Here is an 18854-nt window from a genome sequence, read left to right as displayed (position 1 = left end):
GACCGTTTGAGAATCGAACTCAGCACCTTGGCATTACCCGGACTCTGCTCCAAGCAGCTGAACCAATCTCTGCATTATGGGGATGGACCTCCATAGGATGGCAACGCTTGGCCCCACTAAGGTAAGTGCAGTGCCGCCTTCTCTGCCAAAGCTGCTTCACACACCAGCCCCTGGAATGGCTCGAGGGCAGAAGTGGCTGGCAGCTCACGACAGCACAAAGCTCTTCCAGTGACGCTGATTTCCTGTCCTTTCCAGGATTTACCCAGCAGCTGCCGTAAAAGTACTCACACAAAGTCTCTTTCCGGGCGGAAAGGAGCAGGACAAGTCCTGAGGCTTCCCTTCTTCCACGGCCAAAGCTCTGCAGAGAGGCAGGGCCGGTCCCACCCGCACAGGGGCGTTTCCTGCAGGTGAGTGTTGCCGGGCCAAAATGATGGCAGCTGCTGAGGCCGGGGCTGCTTTTCTGGCCGGAGGCCTCGGTGCCCCCCCGTGCCGCCTGCAGTGTCCCTCGGGGTTTCCTGCAGGTGTCCCGGGTGCCCGGAGGCGCAGGGAGGAAGGAGGCCGGCAGCCCCAGCGGGGCCAGCAGCCCTGGGATGATGTGCAGGGAGGAGCTGTGCCTGCGGGGCCCCGCCCGTGGCAGCGGCGGCCAAACGCAGGGCCCGGGGCCGGGCTCGGGGCTGGCACGGACACGGCCCCGGGGCTGCCGCGGCTCCTCGGCCAGGGGCTGCTCCCGCCGGGCACGGGGAGATGCTGCAGCCCGGACAGAGGCACCCACAGCCCAAGAGCTCCCCAGGGAACAGCTGGCATTGCCTGGGAACGGCGGCTCGGGCTGTCTGCAGAGGGGCTCAGACAGCAATTCCCACCTCCCGGAGCTCCCACACAGTTGCCAGGGATGTCCTGGCCACCCCAAATCCCCTCCCTTTCAGCCTGAGGACATCACCCGTCGGCAGCATTAAAGCCAAGGCGCTCCTCCCTCACAGAAATTAAATCCGGAGCAACGGCCCTCGGAGATGCCTCAAAATCAAAGGTTTGAGTGGGATGGAGTTTCGTTTGGATGAAGTCTGGACTTTTCCAGGGAGCCAGCCGGAGTGCAGCAGTGATGGAAAGCTTTTGCAGGTGGGTCCCACTGGAGGTGTGCTGAAGGCAGGGATGGGCGTCCCTTGCCTGAGGGAAAGGCACTTGCAGAGGCCACTGCTGGGGCTCGGAAAGGAGCTGAGCTCCTGCAGGGAGCTGTGTCCTCCCGAGGGCACAGGGGCTGCCTCAGCACAGGCCGGCCAGTGCCTTCTCCTGCTCTGAAACATCACCTGGAGCCCGAGCTCAGGGGGTGGCTGAATTCCAGGGAAATCTGACAGGTGACCCCCAGGGGGTGAGGGTTATAATTAACCAAATCTATGGAATAGAAACCTATCCTGTCCCCATCCTGCTGAGCTTCCTTGGAAGCTCTGCTGGTTCCTGACACGTCTGGCATTCAAGCAGCAGCTCTGCGTGGGAATATCCGTGCTCCGTGAGGCACTGTGAGGTTATTGCAGCGGGAACTGAGCAGGGAATTCGGGGCCGTGGGTATAATTCATCTAAACTAGCAAAGGTGACAGTGAACCCCAAATCTGGGCACCACACAGAGAACAATCTTTGTGCTGCCCTGTCAGCTCAAGCCCCTGGGCTGGGAAGTTTTGGGAGTCAAACATATGGAATGATAGAAGTCACAGCAACTGGTGTCACCCCGAGGGACAGTCCAAGTCCCAGACAATTCCTCTGCAGTCCCCTGGGGGGGAAAACACCCTCTGTCTGCCAGGAGCCCTGACTCTGTTTCTCCTATCAGCTGTGTTGGGCTTTAAGAACTTGAAATAACTTTGAAGCCAAAGAAATCACCTTTTCCTACTGGTTTGATTGTGTTTTTTTGTTGTTTTTTTTTTTTTTTTTTTCTTTCAGATGCTGGACTTGCTTCTGTGGATGTGTGCTGAGCTCTGGCTGCAGGGGACTGTCAGGCCTGAATGGCTGTGAGTTTGTGTTCTTCTCGCTGGGGAAGCAGAAATAATTATTAATTAGACTGCAGAAATGTTTTCAGAAACCTTTCCCCTTTCCTGCCCTTTGCTGGTGGATCTTCTCTTTCTGCCTTTGACTTTACAAAGCTGTTCCCTGATGTCAATTCCCCTGCCTGAATTCCTTGCAGCTCCTAGCTGGGAAAAACTGGGATGATGTCCTAGGGATGTTCTTAGGGGAGGACAGAGGTGAGATTTTTGCCTGTATTTTTCTAATATTTTCTAAAATTTCAGGGAGCTGCTCCTGCTCCTGCCCCTAATCCTGCTGCTGCTGCACAAGTGGAGCCTTGTCAGCGAAGACCTGCATCTGCAGGAGGCCCCGCAGGCCCTGGCTGGGAAGTGCCAAAACAAAGAAGTGATCAGTAAGTGCTGAACTGCTTCCAGGAGGGCATATTTTGTTGCAGCCGTTACAGACCAACCGTGTGGTGCTGGTGACTTTGTGTGAGTTGCTTTATTAAAGCCAATCGTTGGTAAGGGTTTTGAGCCTGCCTTGGAGAGCACTTGGAGCTCTTGGTGCTCTGGCTTTCCCCTAGGTGTCCCTGGGAGTGCCCTGGCTGTCCCCTAGGTGTCCCTGGAGTGCCCTGGCTGTCCCCTAGGTGTCCCTTGGGGTCCACGGGCTGTCCACTAGGTGTCCCTTGGGGGGACCTGACTGTCCCTGGGATGCCCTGGCTGTCCCCTAGGTGTCCCTGGGGGTGCCCTGGCTGTCCCCTAGTTGTCCCTGGGGTGCCCTGGCTGTCTCTTAGGTGTCCCTGGGGGTGCCCTGACTGTCCCCTAGGGGTACCTTGTCTGTCCCTGGGGGTGCCCTGGCTGTCCCCTAGGTGTCCCTGGAGTGCCCTGGCTGTCCCCTAGGTGTCCCTTGGGGTCCACGGGCTGTCCACTAGGTGTCCCTTGGGGGGACCTGACTGTCCCTGGGATGCCCTGGCTGTCCCCTAGGTGTCCCTGGGGGTGCCCTGGCTGTCCCCTAGTTGTCCCTGGGGTGCCCTGGCTGTCTCTTAGGTGTCCCTGGGGGTGCCCTGGCTGTCCCCTAGGTGTCCCAGGGCTGCCCTGGCTGTCTTTTAGGTCTCCCTGGGGGTGCCCTGACTGTCCCCTAGGGGTACCTTGTCTGTCCCTGGGGGGGCCCTGGCTGGCCCCTAGGGGTCCCTGGGGGTACCCTGGCTGTCCCCTATGTGTCCCTGGGGGTGCCCTGGCTGGCCCCTAGGTGTCCCTGGAGGTGCCCTGGCTGTCCCCTTGGTGTCCCTGGGGGTGCCCTGGGTGTCCCTGGGGTGCTCTGGCTGTCCCCTAGGTGTCCCTGGGGGTGCCCTAGCTGTCCCTTAGATGTCCCTGGGGGTGCCCTGGCTCTCCTTGGGGTGCCCTGGCTGTCCCTTATGTGTCCCTGGGGGTGCCCAGGGTGTCCCTGGGGTGCCTTGCTGTCCCCTAGGTGTCCCTGGGGGTGCCCTGCCTGTCCCCTGGGTGTCCCTTGGGGTGTCCTGGCTGTCCCCTAGGTGTCCCTGGGGGTGCCCTGGCTGTCCCTGGGGTACCCAGGCTTTCCTTTAGGTGTCCGTAGGGGTGCCCTGGCTTTCCCGTAGTTGTCCCTGGGGTGCCCTGGCTGTCCCTTTGGTGTCCCTGGAGGTGCCCTTGCTGTCCCTTGGGGGGCCCTGGCTGTCCCCTAGGTGTCCCTGGGGTTCCCTGGCTGTCCCTGGGGTGCCCAGGCTTTCCTATAGGTGTCCCTGGGGGTGCCCTGGCTGTTCCTTAGGCGTCCCTGGGGGTGCCCTGGCTGTCCCTTAGGTGTCCCTGGGGGTGCCCTGGCTGTCCCCTAGGTGTCCCTGCCTCGCTCGTATCCTCGACTCCGCCTCCGGCGCCACGGTGACACCCCTCCCAGTCTGGACCAGTGTGGCCACACCCCCTCCCCTGGGGCCATTAGACCCATCCCAGTATAGACCAGTAAGGCACCGTGTGCCCACCACGGACCCCCACACGCCTGCCAGTTCGTCCCAGTCCACTCCCCGTCCATCCCAGTTCTCTCTGATCACCCTCCCAGTGCTCCCAGTCCATCCCAGTCCCGCAGGTGCTGGTGCTTGTGGCTTGATCATCTGGTGCCTGTCCGCAACGTGGAGCGGGTCAAATGAGGCCTCAGGGGGAGGGAGGGGCGGATTTTGGGGGGTCCTGGGGGTCCCGAGTTGTCCTGGAGGGGTTTGGGGGGTCTGCGGGGAGTCTCAAGGGGCTGCTGTGGGTGTTTTTGGGGGGGCTTCGGGAGGTTTGGGCGGCCCATTTGCGGCATCAAAGGAACCTGAGGAGGGTTTTGCGGGCTCCTGGAGGTCGGGGGGGGCCCTGGGGGTGGTTTGGGGGGCACTGGGGGGTTCCAGCCCGTGACGCCCCCCCGTTTTTGACCCCCCCCCCCCGAGCTGTTTCGGTCTCATCGACGCCCTCCTGAAGCCCAAGGGGGGGTGGGCGCTGGGCCCCCCCTGCTGCCCCCTCCCCCTGCCACCCCCACGACGCCCTGCAGGTGAGGGACCCCCAAAAACCCCTCCCCATGAACCCCAAATCCACCCCTGGGACCCCCCAAAACCTCCCCAGGACCCCAGATCCACCCCGGGACCCCCAAATCCATCCCTTGGACCCCCAAAAACCCCCAAATCCATCCCTGGGACCCCCCAAAACCTCCCTTCAAACCCCAAATTCACCCCTCGGACCTCCAGAATCCCTCCACAGGCCCCCTCAGGGGTCGTTCCCCACGAAAAAGTGCGGGAAACGTGAGGGGAGAAAAAGGGCGGGAAACGTGAGGGGAGAAAAAGGGCGGGATCAAGTGGGGGGGATCAATGGAATTTTGGGGGGGGTCAGCGACGCTGAGGAAGGATCAATGGAATACTGGGGGGGCATCAATGACATTGGGGGGGGTCAGTGACACTCGGGTGGGGATCAATGATGCTGTGGGGGGGTCGATATCAGCTCGGGGGGCGGCCATGGGTTTTTGGGGGGCCGCAACGCAGGCGGCCGTGCTGGGTTTGGAGCGGGGGGGCCCCTTCAACCTCTGGGGGGGCCCTGGCTGTCCCCTGGCTGTACCTGGGGGTGCCCTGGCTGTCCCCTAGGTGTCCCTGGGGTGCCCTGGCTTTCCCTGGGGTGCCCTGGCTGTCCCCTAGGTGTCCTTGGGGTACCTTGCTGTCCCCAAGGCGTCCCTGGGGTGCCCTGGCTGTCCCAGAGGTGTCCCTAGGGGTGCCTTGTCTGTCCCTGGGGGGGCCCTGGGGGGGCCCTGGCTGTCCCCTAAGTGTCCCTGGGGGTGCTCTGGTGTCCCTGGGGATGCCCTGGCTGTCCCTTAGGTCTCCCTGGGGGTGCCCTGGCTGTCCCTTGGGGTGCCCTGGCTGTCCCCTAGGCGTCCCTGGGGTGCCGTGGCTGTCCCCTTGGTGTCCCTGGAGGTGACCTGCCTGTCCCCTAGGTGTCCCTGGAGGTGCCCTGGCTGTCCCTGGGGTGCCCTTGCTGTCCCCTAGGTGTCCCCGGGGATGCCCTGGCTATCCCTGGGGGGGCCCTGGCTGTCCCTGGGGTGCCCTAGCTGTCCCTTAGATGTCCCTGGGGGTGCCCTGGCTCTCCTTGAGGTGCCCTGCCTGTCCCCTAGGTGTCCCTGGGGTTGCCTTGGCTGTCCCCTAGGTGTCCCTGGGTGTGCCCTGGTGTCCCTGGGGTGCCCTGCCTGTCCCCGAGGTGTCCCTGGGGGTGCCCTGACTGTCCCCTAGGTGTCCCTGGGGGTCCCTGGCTGTCCCCTAGTTGTCCCTGGGGGAGCCCTGGCTGTCCCAAGGTTGCCCTGCCTGTCCCCTAGGTGTCCCTGGGAGTGCCCTGGCTGTCCCCTAGGTGTCCCTGGGGTCCCCTGGGTGTCCCCGGGGGTGCCCTGGCTGTTCCTGGGGTGCCCTGGCTGTCCTTTAGGTGTCCCTTGGGGTACCCTGGCTGTCCCCTAACGGTCCCTGGGGGTGCCCTGGCTGCCCCTGGGGTGCCCTGTCTGTCCCCTAGGTGTCCCTGGTGGTGCCCTGGCTGTCCCTGGGGATCCCTGGCTGTCCCCTAGGCGTGCCTGCGGGTGACCTGGCTGTCCCCTAGGTGTCCCTGGGGTGCCCTGCCTTTCCCTGGGGTGCCCTGGCTGTCCCCTAGGTGTCCTTGGGGATGCCCTGGTGTCCCTGAGGGTGCCCTGGGTGTCCCTGTCAGGGCCTTGGCTGTCCCTTATGTGTCCCTAGGGGTACCTTGTCTGTCCCTGTGGGGGCCCTGGCTGTCCCGTAGTTGTCCCTGGGGTGCCCTGGCTGTCCCTTAGGTGTCCCTGGAGGTGCCCTTGCTGTCCATTGGGGGGCCCTGGCTGTCCCTGTGGGGCCCTGGCTGTCCCTTAGGTGTCCCTGGGGGTGCCCTGGCTATCTGTGGGGTGCCGTGGCTGCCTCTGGGGTGCCCTTGATGTCCCCTAGGTGTCCCTGGGGTGCCCTGGGTGTCCCTGTGGGTGCCCTGGTTGTCCCCTAGGTGTCCCTGGGGTGCCCTGGCTGTCCCTGGGGTGCCCTGGCTTTCCTTTAGGTGTCCCTGGGGGTGCCCTGGCTGTTCCTTAGGTGTCCCTGGGGGTGCCCTGGCTATCTGTGGGGTGCCGTGGCTGCCTCTGGGGTGCCCTTGATGTCCCCTAGGTGTCCCTGGGGTGCCCTGGCTGTCCATTAGGTGTCCCCGGGGGTACCCTGGCTGTCCCCTAGGTGTCCCTGCCTCGCTCGTATCCTCGACTCCGCCTCCGGCGCCATGGTGACACCCCTCCCAGTCTGGACCAGTGTGGCCACACCCCCTCCCCTGGGGCCATTAGACCCATCCCAGTACAGACCAGTTAGGCACCGTGTGCCCACCACGGACCCCCACACGCCTGCCAGTTCGTCCCAGTCCACTCCCCGTCCATCCCAGTTCCCTCTGATCACCCTCCCAGTGCTCCCAGTCCATCCCAGTCCCGCAGGTGCTGGTGCTTGTGGCTTGATCAGCTGGTGCCTGTCCGCAACATGGAGCGGGTCAAATGAGGCCTCAGGGGGAGGGGGGGGGCGGATTTTGGGGGGTCCTGGGGGTCCCGAGTTGTCCTGGAGGGGTTTGGGGGGTTTTGGGGGGTCTGCGGGGAGTCTCAAGGGGCTGCTGTGGGTGTTTTTGGGGGGGCTTCGGGAGGTTTGGGCGGCCCATTTGAGGCATCAAAGGAACCTGAGGAGGGTTTTCGGGCTCCTGGAGGTCGGGGGGGCCCTGGGGGTGGTTTGGGGGGCACTGGGGGGTTCCAGCCCGTGACCGCCCCCCGTTTTTGACCCCCACCGCCCCCCCGAGCTGTTTCGGCCTCATCGACGCCCTCCTGAAGCCCAAGGGGGGGTGGGCGCTGGGCCCCCCCCGCTGCCCCCTCCCCCTGCCACCCCCGCGACGCCCTGCAGGTGAGGGACCCCCAAAAACCCCTCCCCGGTCCCCAAATTCACCCCTGGGACCCCAAAAAACCCCCAAAACCTCTCCCCGGACCCCAAATTCACCCCTGAGGCGCCATAAAACCCCCAAACCCCTCCCCATGAACCCCAAATCCATCCCTGGGACCCCCCAAAACCTCCCTAGGACCCCAGATCTACCCCGGGACCCTCGAATCCATCCCTTGGACCCCCAAAAACCCCCAAATCCATCCCTGGGACCCCCCAAAACCTCCCTCCAAACCCCAAATTCACCCCTCGGACCTCCAGAATCCCTCCACAGGACCCCTCAGAGGTCGTTCCCCACGAAAAAGGGCGGGAAACGTGAGGGGAGAAAAAGGGCGGGATCAAGTGGGGGGGATCAATGGAATTTTGGGGGGGGTCAGCGACGCTGAGGAAGGATCAATGGAATATTGGGGTGGCATCAATGACATTGGGGGGGTCAGTGACACTCGGGTGGGGATCAATGATGCTGTGGGGGGGTCGATATCAGCTCGGGGGGAGGCCATGGGTTTTTGGGGGGCCGCAACGCAGGCATCCGTGCTGGGTTTGGAGCGGGGGGGCCCCTTCAACCTCTGGAGGGGCCCTGGCTGTCCCTGGGGGTCCCTGGCTGTCCCCTAGGTGTCCCTGGGGTGCCCTGGCTGTCCCCTAGGTGTCCTTGGGGTGCCTTGCTGTCCCCAAGGCGTCCCTGGGGTGCCCTGACTGTCCCCTAGGTGTCCCTGGGGGTGCCCTGGCTGTCCCTGGGGGTCCCTGGCTGTCCCATAGGTGTCCCTAGGGGTGCCTTGTCTGTCCCTGGGAGGGCCCTGGGGGTACCCTGGTGTCCCTGGGAGGGCCCTGGCTGTCCCCTAAGTGTCCCTGGGGGTGCTCTGGTGTCCCTGGGGATGCCCTGGCTGTCCCTTAGGTCTCCCTGGGGGTGCCCTGCCTTTCCCTTGGGGGGCCCTGGCTGTCCCAGGGACACCCTGGCTGTCCCCTAGGTGTCCCTGGGTGTGCCTTGTCTGTCCTTGGGGGTGCCTTGTCTGTCCCTGGGGGGGCCGTGGCTGTCCCCTAGGTGACCCTGGGGGTTCCCTGGGTGTCCCTGTGGGGGCCCTGACTGTCCCTGGGGTGCCTTGCTGTCCCCTAGGTATCCCTAGGGTGCCCTGGCTGTCCCCTAGGTGTCCCTGGGGGTACTCTGGCTGTCCCCTAGGTGTCCCTGGGGGTGCCCTGGCTGTCCCTGAGGGGGCCGAGGCTGTCCCCTAGTTGTCCCTGGGGGTTCCCTGGGTGTCCCTGTGGGGGCTCTGGCTGTCCCTGGGGTACCCTGGCTGTTCCATAGGTGTCACTGGGGGTGCTCTGGAGTCACTGGGGTGCCCTGGCTGTCCCTTAGGTCTCCCTGGGGGTGCCCCGGCTGTCCCTTGGGGGGCCCTGGCTGTCCCTGGGGTGCCCTGGCTGTCCCCTAGGTGTCCCTGGGGGTGCCCTGGCTGTCCCTTAGGTGTCCGTAGGGGTGCCTTGTCTGTCCCTGGGGGTGCCCTGGCTGTACCCTACGTGTCTCTGGGGGTGCCTTGTCTGTCCCTTGGGGGGCCCTGGCTGTCCCTGGGGGTGCCCTGGCTGTCCCTTAGGTGTCGGTAGGGGTGCCTTGTCTGTCCCTGGGGGTGCCCTGGCTGTACCCTACGTGTCCCTGGGGGTGCCTTGTCTGTCCCTTGGGGGGCCCTGGCTGTCCCTGGGGGTGCTCTGGCTGTCCTTTAGGTGTCCCTGGGGGTACCCTGGCTGTCCCCTAGGTGTCCCTGGGGGTGCCCTGGGTGTCCCTGTCGGGGCCCTGGCTGTCCCCTAGGTGTCCCTGGGGGTGCCCTGGCTGTCCCTGGGGGGGCCGTGGCTGTCCCCTCGGTGTCCCTGGGGGTTCCCTGGGTGTCCCATCGGGGGCCCTGGCTGTCCCCTAGGTGTCCCTGTGGGGGCCCTGGCTGACCCTGGGGTGCCCTGGCTGTCCCTTAGGTCTCCCTGGGGGTGCCCTGGCTGTCCCTTGGGGGGCCCTGGCTGTCCCCTAGGTGTCCCAGGGCTGCCCTGGCTGTCCCTTAGGTGTCCCTGGGGGTGCCCTGGCTGTCCCCTAGGTGTCCCTGGGGGTGTGCTGGCTGTCCCTTGGGGCGCCGTAGCTGTCCACTTGGTGTCCCTGGGGGTGCCCTGGCTGTACCCTACGTGTCCCTGGGGGTGCCTTGTTTGTCCCTTGGGGGGCCCTGGCTGTCCCTGGGGGTGCCCTGGCTGTCCTTTAGGTGTCCCTGGGGGTGCCCTGGCTGTCCCCTAGGTGTCCCTGGGGGTGCCCTGGGTGTCCCCTAGGTGTCCCTGGGGGTGCCCTGGGTGTCCCTGTCGGGGCCCTGGCTGTCCCCTCGGTGTCCCTGGTGGGTTCCCTGGCTGTCCCTGGGGGGGGCCGTGGCTGTCCCCTCGGTGTCCCTGGGGGTTCCCTGGGTGTCCCATTGGGGGCCCTGGCTGTCCCCTAGGTGTCCCTGTGGGGGCCCTGGCTGACCCTGGGGTGCCCTGGCTGTCCCTTAGGTCTCCCTGGGGGTGCCCTGGCTGTCCCTTGGGGGGCCCTGGCTGTCCCCTAGGTGTCCCAGGGCTGCCCTGACTGTCCCCTAGGTGTTCCTCGGGGTGCCCTGGCTGTCCCTGGGGTGCCCTTGCTGTCCCCTAAGTGTCTTTGGGGCTGCCCTGGCTGTCCCCTACGTGTCCCTGGGGGTGCCCTGGCTGTCCCTTAGGTGTCCCTGGGGATGCCCTGGCTGTCCCTGGGGTGCCCTTGCTGTCTCCTAGGTGTCTCTGGGAGTGCCCTGGCTGTCCCTCAGAGTTCCCTGGGGATGCCCTGGCTGTCCCCAAGTGTCCCTGAGGGTGCCCTGGCTGTCCCTGGGGCACCCTGGCTATCCCCTAGGTGTCCCTCGGGGTGCCCTGGGTGTCCCTGGGGGTTCCCTGGCTGCCTCCTAGGTGTCCCTTGGTGTGCCCTGGGTGTCCCTGGGGGTGCCCTGGCTGTCCCTTATGTGTTTCTGGGGGTGCTCAGGCTGTCCACTCGCTGTCCCTGGGGGTGCCCTGGCTGTCCCCTAGGTGTCCCTGGGGGGGGCCTGACTGTCCCTGGGATGCCCTGGCTATCCCGTAGGTGTGCATTGGGGTCCCCGGGCTGTCCCCTAGGTGTCCCTGAGGGTGCCCTTGCTGTCCCCTAGGTGTCCCTCGGGTGCCCTGGCTGTCCCGAAGGTGTCCCTGGGGGTGCCTTGGCTGTGCCCTAGGTGTCCCTGGGGGTTCCCTGGGTGTCCCTAGGGGTGCCCTGGTATCCCTGGGGGTGCCCTGGCTGTCCCTAAGGTATCCCTGAGGGTGCCCTGGGTGGCCCTCGGAGTGCCCAGGCATTCCCCTAGGTGGCCCTGGGTGTCCCTGGGCATGCCCAGGGTATCCCCTAGGTGTCCCTGGGGGTTCCCTGGGTGTCCTCTAGGTGTCCCTAGGGGGTGCCCTGGCTGTCTCTGGGGGGCCCTTGCTGTCCCCTAGATGTCCCTGGGGGTGCCCTGGATGTCCCTGGCGGTGCCCTGGGGGTGCCCTGGGTGTCCCTGGGGGTGCCCTGGCTGCCTCCTAGGTGTCCCTTGGGGTGCCCTGGGTGTCCCTGGGGGTGCCCTGGCTGTCCTCTAGGTGTCCCTGGGGGAGCCCTGGTGTCTCTGGGGGTGCCCTGGCGGTCCCTGGCGTGGCCAGGGAGTCCCTAGGGTGCCCTGGCTATCCCCTAGGTGTCCCTGGGGGTGCCCTGGCTGTCCCTGAGGTGCCCTTGCTGTCCCCTAGGTGTCCCTGGGGTTACCTGGGTGTCCTCTATCTGTCCCTGGGGGTTTCCTTGGTGTCCGTGGCGGTGCCCTGGGGATGCTCTGGCTCTCCCTGGGGCGGCCCTGGCTGCCCCTGGTGTGGCCGTGGCTGTCCCTGGGGTTGCCCTGGCTGTACCCTACGTGTCCCTGGGGGTGCCTTCTCTGTCCCTTGGGGGTCCCTGGCTGTCCCTGTGGGGGCCCTGGCTGTCCTTTAGGTGTCCGTGGTGGTGCCCTGGCTGTCCCCTAGGTATCCCTGGGGGTGCCCTGGCTGTCCCTGGGGAGGCCGTGGCTGTCCCCTAGGTGTCCCTGGGGGTTCCCTGGGTGTCCCTGCGGGGGCTCTGGCTGTCCCATAGGTGTCCCTGTGGGGGCCCTGGCTGTCCCTGGGGTGCCCTGGCTGTCTCATAGGTGTCCCTGGGGGTGCTCTGGTGTCACTGGGATGCCCTGGCTGTCCTCTGGGGGGCCCTGGCTGTATCTGGGGGTGCCCTGGCTGTCCCCTAGGTGTCCGTGGGGGTGCCCTGGGTGTTTCTGGGGGTCCCCTGGCTGTCCCATAGGTGTCCCTGGGGATGCCCTGGCTGACCCCTAGGTGTCACTGGGGGTGCCATGGCTGTCCCTTAGGTGTCCCTGGGGGTGCCCTGGCTGTCCCTTAGGTGTCTCTGGGGTCCCCTGGCTGTCCCATAGGTGTCCCTGGGGGTGCTCTGGTGTCACTGGGATGCCCTGGCTGTCCTCTGGGGGGCCCTGGCTGTATCTGGGGGTGCCCTGGCTGTCCCCTAGGTGTCCGTGGGGGTGCCCTGGGTGTTTCTGGGGGTCCCCTGGCTGTCCCATAGGTGTCCCTGGGGATGCCCTGGCTGACCCCTAGGTGTCACTGGGGGTGCCATGGCTGTCCCTTAGGTGTCCCTGGGGGTGCCCTGGCTGTCCCTTAGGTGTCTCTGGGGTCCCCTGGCTGTCCCATAGGTGTCCCTGGGGATGCCCTGGCTGACCCCTAGGTGTCACTGGGGGTGCCATGGCTGTCCCTTAGGTGTCCCTGGGGGTGCCCTGGCTGTCCCTTAGGTGTCTCTGGGGTGCCCTGGCTGTCCCCTAGGTGTCCCTGCCTCGCCCGGATCCTCGACTCCGCCTCTGGCGCCATGGTGACACCCCTCCCAGTCTGGACCAGTGTGGCCACACCCCCTCCCCTGGGGCCAATAGACCCATCCCAGTATAGACCAGTAAGGCACCTTGTGCCCACCATCGACCCCCACACACCTGCCAGTTTATCCCAGTCCACTCCCCGTCCATCCCAGTTCTCTCTGATCACCCTCCCAGTGCTCCCAGTCCATCCCAGTCCCGCAGGTGCTGGTGCTTGTGGCTTGATCAGCTGGTGCCTGTCTGCAACGTGGAGCGGGTCAAATGAGGCCTCAGGGGGAGGGGGGGGCGGATTTTGGGGGGATCCTGGGGGTCCCGAGTTGTCCTGGAGGGGTTTGGGGGGTTTTGGGGGGCCTGGGGGGAGTCCTGGGGGCTGCTTTGGGTGTTTTTGGGGGATCTTCGGGAGGTTTGGGCGGCCCATTTGAGGCATCAAAGGAACCTGAGGAGGGTTTTGCGGGCTCCTGGAGGTCGGGGGGGGCCCTGGGGGTGGTTTGGGGGGCACTGGGGGGTTCCAGCCCGTGACCCCCCCCCCGTTTTCGACCCCCCCCCCCCGAGCTGTTTCGGTCTCATCGACGCCCTCCTGAAGCCCAAGGGGGGGTGGGCGCTGGGCCCCCCCCGCTGCCCCCTCCCCCTGCCACCCCTGCGACGCCCTGCAGGTGAGGGACCCCCAAAAATCCCTCCCCAGACCCCAAATTCACCCCTGGGTCCCCAAAAAACCCCCAAAACCTCTCCCCGGACCCCAAATTCACCCCTGAGGCCCCAAAAAACCCCCAAACCCCTCCCCATGAACCCCAAATCCACCCCTGGGACCCCCCAAAACCTCCCCAGGACCCCAGATCCACCCCGGGACCCCCAAATCCATCCCTTGGACCCCCAAAAACCCCCAAATCCATCCCTGGGACCCCCCAAAACCTCCCTCCAAACCCCAAATTCACCCCTCGGACCTCCAGAATCCTTCCACAGGACCCCTCAGGGGTGGTTCCCCACGAAAAAGGGCGGGAAACGTGAGGGGAGAAAAAGGGCGGGATCAAGTGGAGGGGATCAATGGAATTTTGGGGGGGGTCAGCGACGCTGAGGGAAGATCAATGGAATATTGGGGTGGCATCAATGACATTGGGGGGGGTCAGTGACACTCGGGTGGGGATCAATGATGCTGTGGGGGGGTCGATATCAGAGGTTATGAGAGGCAATCGCCGCCGCCGTCCTCCCGTGCCCAGAGCCCCGCCAGGACTCCAGCGCAGCTCCGGCTGCAGGCGGAGCAGGAGCGGCTCCTGCCGCCCGCAGCGATCCCGGTCCCGATCCCGACCGCAACGCCAGCCCGGTCCTCAGGCCCCGAGACCCAGAGCCCGCCCGCCGAGGGGGGCCGCACCGCTCGGGAGCCGCAGCCGACACTGACAGGACCCGAACCAGAACGGCCGGTCCCATTCCCGGCCCCGCCTGGCTCCGCGCAGGGCCGCGAGCAACCTCGGCTCGGCTCAGCTGTGAGGGGCGGGGCGGGGCCGCGGGCGATGGTCCCGCCCCCATCCCGGGCAGCGCGGGGCGCCGGGGCGGGCTCGGGGCGGAGGCGGGGTGGGCTCGGGGCGGAGCCGGGGCGGAGCCGGGGCGGAGCCGGGGCGGGCTCGGGACAGAGCCGGGGCGGGCTTTGGGCGGAGCCGGGGCGGGCTCGGGGCGGAGCCGGGGCGGGCTCGGGGCGGAGCAGGGGCGGAGCCGGGGCGGGCTCTGGGCGGAGCCGGGGCGGGCTCGGGGCGGAGCCGGGGCGGGCTCGGGGTGGAGCAGGGGCGGAGCCGGGGCGGGCTCGGGGCGGAGCCGGGGCGGAGCCGGGGCTCTGTGAGGCGGGGCCCGGAGGCAGCCGGGGCCGGGCAGTACCGGGGGCGCGGCTTCAGGGGCGCGGGGCGGGTCCCAAGTGCACGGCGCCGGGACCCCACCGGGGCGTTCCACACCGAGCCCATAGAGCAGCAGCTACTTCCGCCACCCTTTTGAATCCCCGCGATTGGCGGGCTCGCTGAGGCATCGGCAGTGCTGATTGGACAGCGGGCCCTGGGAACCGCCCCCGCCCCCCGGCCCGCGCTGAGGGCCCGGGGCCTCCGCCCTCAGACCGGCTCCGGCTCCAACCCGGCCCGGGCTCTGCTCCGGTCCCCCCGGCCCGCCCTGAGGGCCCGGGGGCTCTGCCCCGAGACCGGCCTCGCCCCTCCCCGCCTCGCCTCGTAGTAGATTTCTGTTTGGTTTGTGGGAAGAAACAGTTGTGAGAAGTGAGATTTGTGCTGGAGAGCTGCTGCTGGGAAGAAAGGATGGAGTAAATCTGCTCCGAGGATGTGTGATGAAGAATTCAGGGTAAGGGTTGGGCAATATTTATAAACTGTCTCCATATTTCCCTGTATCTCTGGGTGTTTGGATTTAGCCTGGGATTGTCAGCTAAGTTATAAACAAACCAACCCGGCTACTGAACTCCCAATGAACGTTTGGAACCCTTGCACAGAAAGACAAGTTAGCAACGATTCCAAAGGAAAAATTGTAAATGGAGGGTAACGATTGCGGGGGGATTTCCTTGGGGATTATGACCCTCACACATACGGAATTTAGGAGGTGGAATCCCAGTTTCAGCCTTGGGCACGTGCAGGAGAAGAGGGGTCGTTATCCCTATCAAGGAAAGCCCGGTGCCCCAGCGCGTCAGGTGCGGACAACGAATTCTCCGGGGATGAGCACAAGTCCCCTCTTCCCCTGCCCCGACACTCGGACTGGCAGCAGCTGCAGGTGAGAGCTGTCACAGGATGGTGAGGGGACAGAGCAGCCCCAGGTGTGACCGTCAGGATGAGGAGGGCAGCAGAGCCGCCACAAGTGTGAGCTGTAAAGGATAATGAGGGGCCGGTTCTAGCCGGGGGCGGTTTAATAGAGGAGCCCGAGTTCACTTTGGCATCGGGCCGTGAGGAGCTCAGCGTGGTTTCTGCGGTGGTGGGAAAGCTTCTTACAGCGCCTGCAGGAGCACGTGGGTGTGGGGGGTTTCTTTGTGCCGGACAGCAGTAGCAGGTAAGCCAGCATGGGTTTGTAGGGGAGATTTTTTTTTTCTTTGCAGCTTTGTCTTACTAATTTCTCTGTGGTGCTCCCAGGAAATAAAAGGAGTTATGGAGAGAAAAGGAGTTCAAATTCAGTGAAGAAACTCTTCTTCTGTGGTTGTCAGTATTCAAACTGAAGAAAACTTTCCACCTGGATTTTTAATGAGTTGTGGTATTTCTATGTGGTTTTTATTAAGTATTATGCTCTTGGGTGGCGTGTAGTGTTTTGTCTGATTTTTGATGTTATGTGTAATTTGGTTTTTGAGTGAGGATAACTTTGTTGGAGGGGTTGTTTGTATTTGAGGTAGAATTAATTTAAGTAGCTTTTTTTGCTAGACTTCTGATACGTGGTATTGGGGTTTTGTGTGTGATATGTAGGGATTCAAGTTGGGTAGGGCTATTTTTTCTGTTTAGTGGCTTTGAATGATTTATTGTGTAGCTTTATCTTGTTTGTAGATGGTGTATGGTGAGAGATATGGTTTCTTTTTCGTGTTAGGTTTTGTAGTTTACATGTCGGTCAGAGTATTTTTGAACTGAGTTTTGTTGAATTGTTTTTGGTGAGATACAGTGTTTTTTGAGGGTGTGTTTTCTAAGGTTTACAATGGTGTAATTGGCTGTAGTGTGAGATGTAAAGGAGGTTTTTATTTATTTGGTGGTGGTTTTTATTATGGTGAGTGTGTAGTATTTGTTTTGATGGGTTTGGGGTAGTGTGATGTAGCTAATTTATTAGGGTTTTCTAATATTTATAATTCAATTATTGTTTATTGTATTACAGGGATTTATTTATTTAGCTTGTTTGGTTTTAGTGTGTGTTCTATAATTATGGAAAATTTGGGAGATGCTGTTTATAGTTGAATGGATCTTTTAGTTTTAGGATTGAGGGGGTTGCAGGTATATATTTTGAAGGTTTTTTGAGGGGATTGGACATGGGGGTTATTTTTATTATATTTGGTAGTTGGACTTATAGTAATAAGAGTTGGCTTTTTTTGCTGCATTATTTTTTGTTTTTTTCTTTTCTAGTATTCATGTATTTGTGTGGTCAGGGTAGTGGTGTTTCTGGTGCAGCTGTAAGCCTCCATTATTGTTTGTGTGTTTTAGGTGGTCCACTGGTATTACAGGGAGACCCCCTCACTGACCGGCCAACAGATCTGCTGAGATTGTACATCAGCATTTGGTTTTCTCTACGGTACCTGACTAAGAGACAGCAGTCTGGTGACAGCAAGGAATTCCCAGAGGTGGAGCTGGATCTCAGCAGTCAAGCTGACGTGGGCAAGGTGAGCAGTGACTGGTGGACAGAAGCAGTTGCTATTGTTCAAGTCTCACTTGCTGGTGCAACTCTAAGCATTCACTGTTCTTTTTTTTTTTTACTTTAGGTTGTCCCCTTGCCAGATGTGCTGGCCCCAGAGGCCAGATGGGTGCAGCATTAAGGTATACTTGTGGCATGCTTCAGTCAGACTGGGGAGGTTGCTGTTTCACAGTAACTCAGCATGATTTTTTGCTTCTTTTGTTTCTTTGCAGGTGCCACTGCTGTCCCAGGCGTGCTAAGGAATAGAGAGAGCCGGTGAGTTGCCCTTTAGGTAGGGTGACCCATAGGTGAGCGATGTGCTCAGCATTTACTTTTTCCTTTTGCTGGGTCCACTCCTGTCAGCCTCTGGAGCGGAGTGAAGATCTGAGGGGGAGCTGGGGCAGCGGTGCAGAGGAGCCCTGGGGATTACTCTTCTGGAGGGGGATAGTCACATTTCCTGTTTTGTGATCCTAGGTAGCGCGAGGAGGTGCGGAGACAAAGTCTGGATATGGCAGCCCCAAAGCGGATGCTGAGAACACGTCGACGTCTGCGGTGCCGACATGTTCATTTCTGTCGAGGACGGACGTTCCACTCGTGTTCCAAAAGCTAAGTGTTGGGGCTGGTGGTCAGGAGAAGGGAAAAAACCTTTTCAGTCCCGGGAGGTGATTTAAAGTTACCTTAGAAGAGAAGGCCCTAGTGGGGTGGTCCCTTCAAAAGTAAAGGGTGAGGGTTTCTCCTCAGCATCACCAGAGCCTTTGCTGGGCGGGGCAGTTCTGACCCATCTCCATGTTCTAGGGAGCTTCACATTATTGGCCTTCTTTTAGAGTCCACAGGGTTAGGCTGCAGCAGGGGATTCCTGGCCCAGGAGTGTCCTGATTAGGAGCAATGCCAGTTGCAAGGCGTAGGGTTAGTAGGGTTCAGCAGGGGGAGTTTACAGTGGCACACAGAGGCTGAAGGAGGGCTTGAGAAGTAAAGGACTCGAGGTCTAGAGAACACACAGTGAAAATCGGGGGTACAGCCTAGGATACAAGTCAGAGTACAGGTATACCAGCCCTCACAGCGCTGCTGCCAACACTGTTTCCCTGAGAGCAGCTGCCGGCAGCAATCCTAACGCAAGACAAGGCCAGAAGTCCTGAGAGGTGCAGGCAGTAACCCTAAGCTAGGGCCAGGCAGGAAGTGACAGTGGTGGGGCAGAGTCCACAGGGTTGAGGTTCACCGGGGATGTCCACCCTGCGTTCCTGTCCTGCTCTAACCGGGGATGCTCACAGCCCTAATGGAGGCCACGGTGGGTGGGCTCGGTGCCAGTAACGCCTCTAAGGCTTTGGCGCTGCGAGCGTCGGCCTCCGAGCTCAGCTGAAGCACGCACGGGGCCCGAGGACCCGGTCCTGCTTAAGAGACGGTGAGTAGCAGAGCTGCTGGGTTTTGGCTGATGTGCAGCTAAGATTATGCTTTGATATTTGGTTTTCTTTATTGTAGCTGACTAGGAGACAGCAGCCCAGTGACAGGAGGAATTTCCCTGAAGGAGAGGCGGCCCTCTTTGGGGCCCAGCGTGGATTCACCTCCCCAGACGTCTGAGAGATAAGTGGAGGGCTCGGAACTAGGGAGGGGATGAAAGTGGGGTACCAGGGCAGGGATCACTGGGAGGGATTTTTTGAGTCGGGTTTGGAGCTGGGGATGTCCCAGATGTGACCCCTTAGGCTACATGAAGGGAAAGTCTCATTTTTCATGTCGGTGCTGAGGTGTGCAGGGCAGAGCAGTCCTGGTGTGTGTTGTGTCACTTGTCTGTTGTGCACTCTGTCTGTTTGGTGTCTTGTCTTTTCCTTTAGTCCTTTCAGGGGCCTATCAAAACCCCTGGCATCAGTCTTAGCATTTCTGATCTCTGTGCTCCTCAGCCAGGTGCCTTTGTCTCAGCTGCTCGGACACTCATCAGAATCCATCTCTCTTCACAAGCATCCAGTCCGATGCCTTTTCAGGTCTTGTTCTGAGCTGTACTGACAGCCGTGCACCGCCCTGATCCATTCCGGCGGGTTAGGTCTTGTGAGAATGCAAAGACAGGTGGAGGATTCTGACCGTAGGATTCTCGGGCATCCATCTCTGTGTTTCTTGGGATAAGTCATCCCGATGGCATCTTGTTCCTGCAGGGTTCTCTGAGCCTGGCCAGCTCACCTTCCGTCTCACCT

General features: G+C 62.3%; 2 long non-coding RNA genes across 6 annotated transcripts; both read left to right on the top strand.

The window, feature by feature from the left end:
* The first annotated feature begins 774 nt into the window (after positions 1 to 774).
* On the top strand, positions 775 to 2460 carry LOC136304765 (uncharacterized). Its single transcript, XR_010724807.1, has 3 exons — positions 775 to 1113; positions 1927 to 1994; positions 2271 to 2460. It is a non-coding gene; the product is annotated as an uncharacterized lncRNA (long non-coding RNA).
* An 11958-nt stretch (positions 2461 to 14418) lies between these two features.
* Positions 14419 to 18853, top strand: LOC136304758 (uncharacterized). Of its 5 annotated transcripts, none has more exons than XR_010724797.1 (6): positions 14419 to 14670; positions 14920 to 15363; positions 15444 to 16663; positions 16763 to 16817; positions 16908 to 16950; positions 17149 to 18853. It is a non-coding gene; the product is annotated as an uncharacterized lncRNA (long non-coding RNA). The 5 variants fall into 5 exon arrangements; XR_010724800.1 differs by lacking the exon at positions 14419 to 14670 and having other exon boundaries at positions 14714 to 15363; positions 15444 to 15561; positions 16488 to 16663; XR_010724798.1 differs by lacking the exon at positions 14419 to 14670 and having other exon boundaries at positions 14711 to 15090.
* The last annotated feature ends 1 nt before the right edge of the window (position 18854 follows it).

This window comes from Chamaea fasciata, unplaced genomic scaffold (assembly GCF_029207755.1).
Source record: "Chamaea fasciata isolate MVZ Bird 193981 ecotype frontalis unplaced genomic scaffold, bChaFas1.0.hap1 SCAF_164, whole genome shotgun sequence".
NCBI lineage: Eukaryota > Metazoa > Chordata > Aves > Passeriformes > Sylviidae > Chamaea > Chamaea fasciata.
Note: the sequence above shows the minus strand (reverse complement) of the source record. Positions and strands in the feature narration are given on the sequence as shown.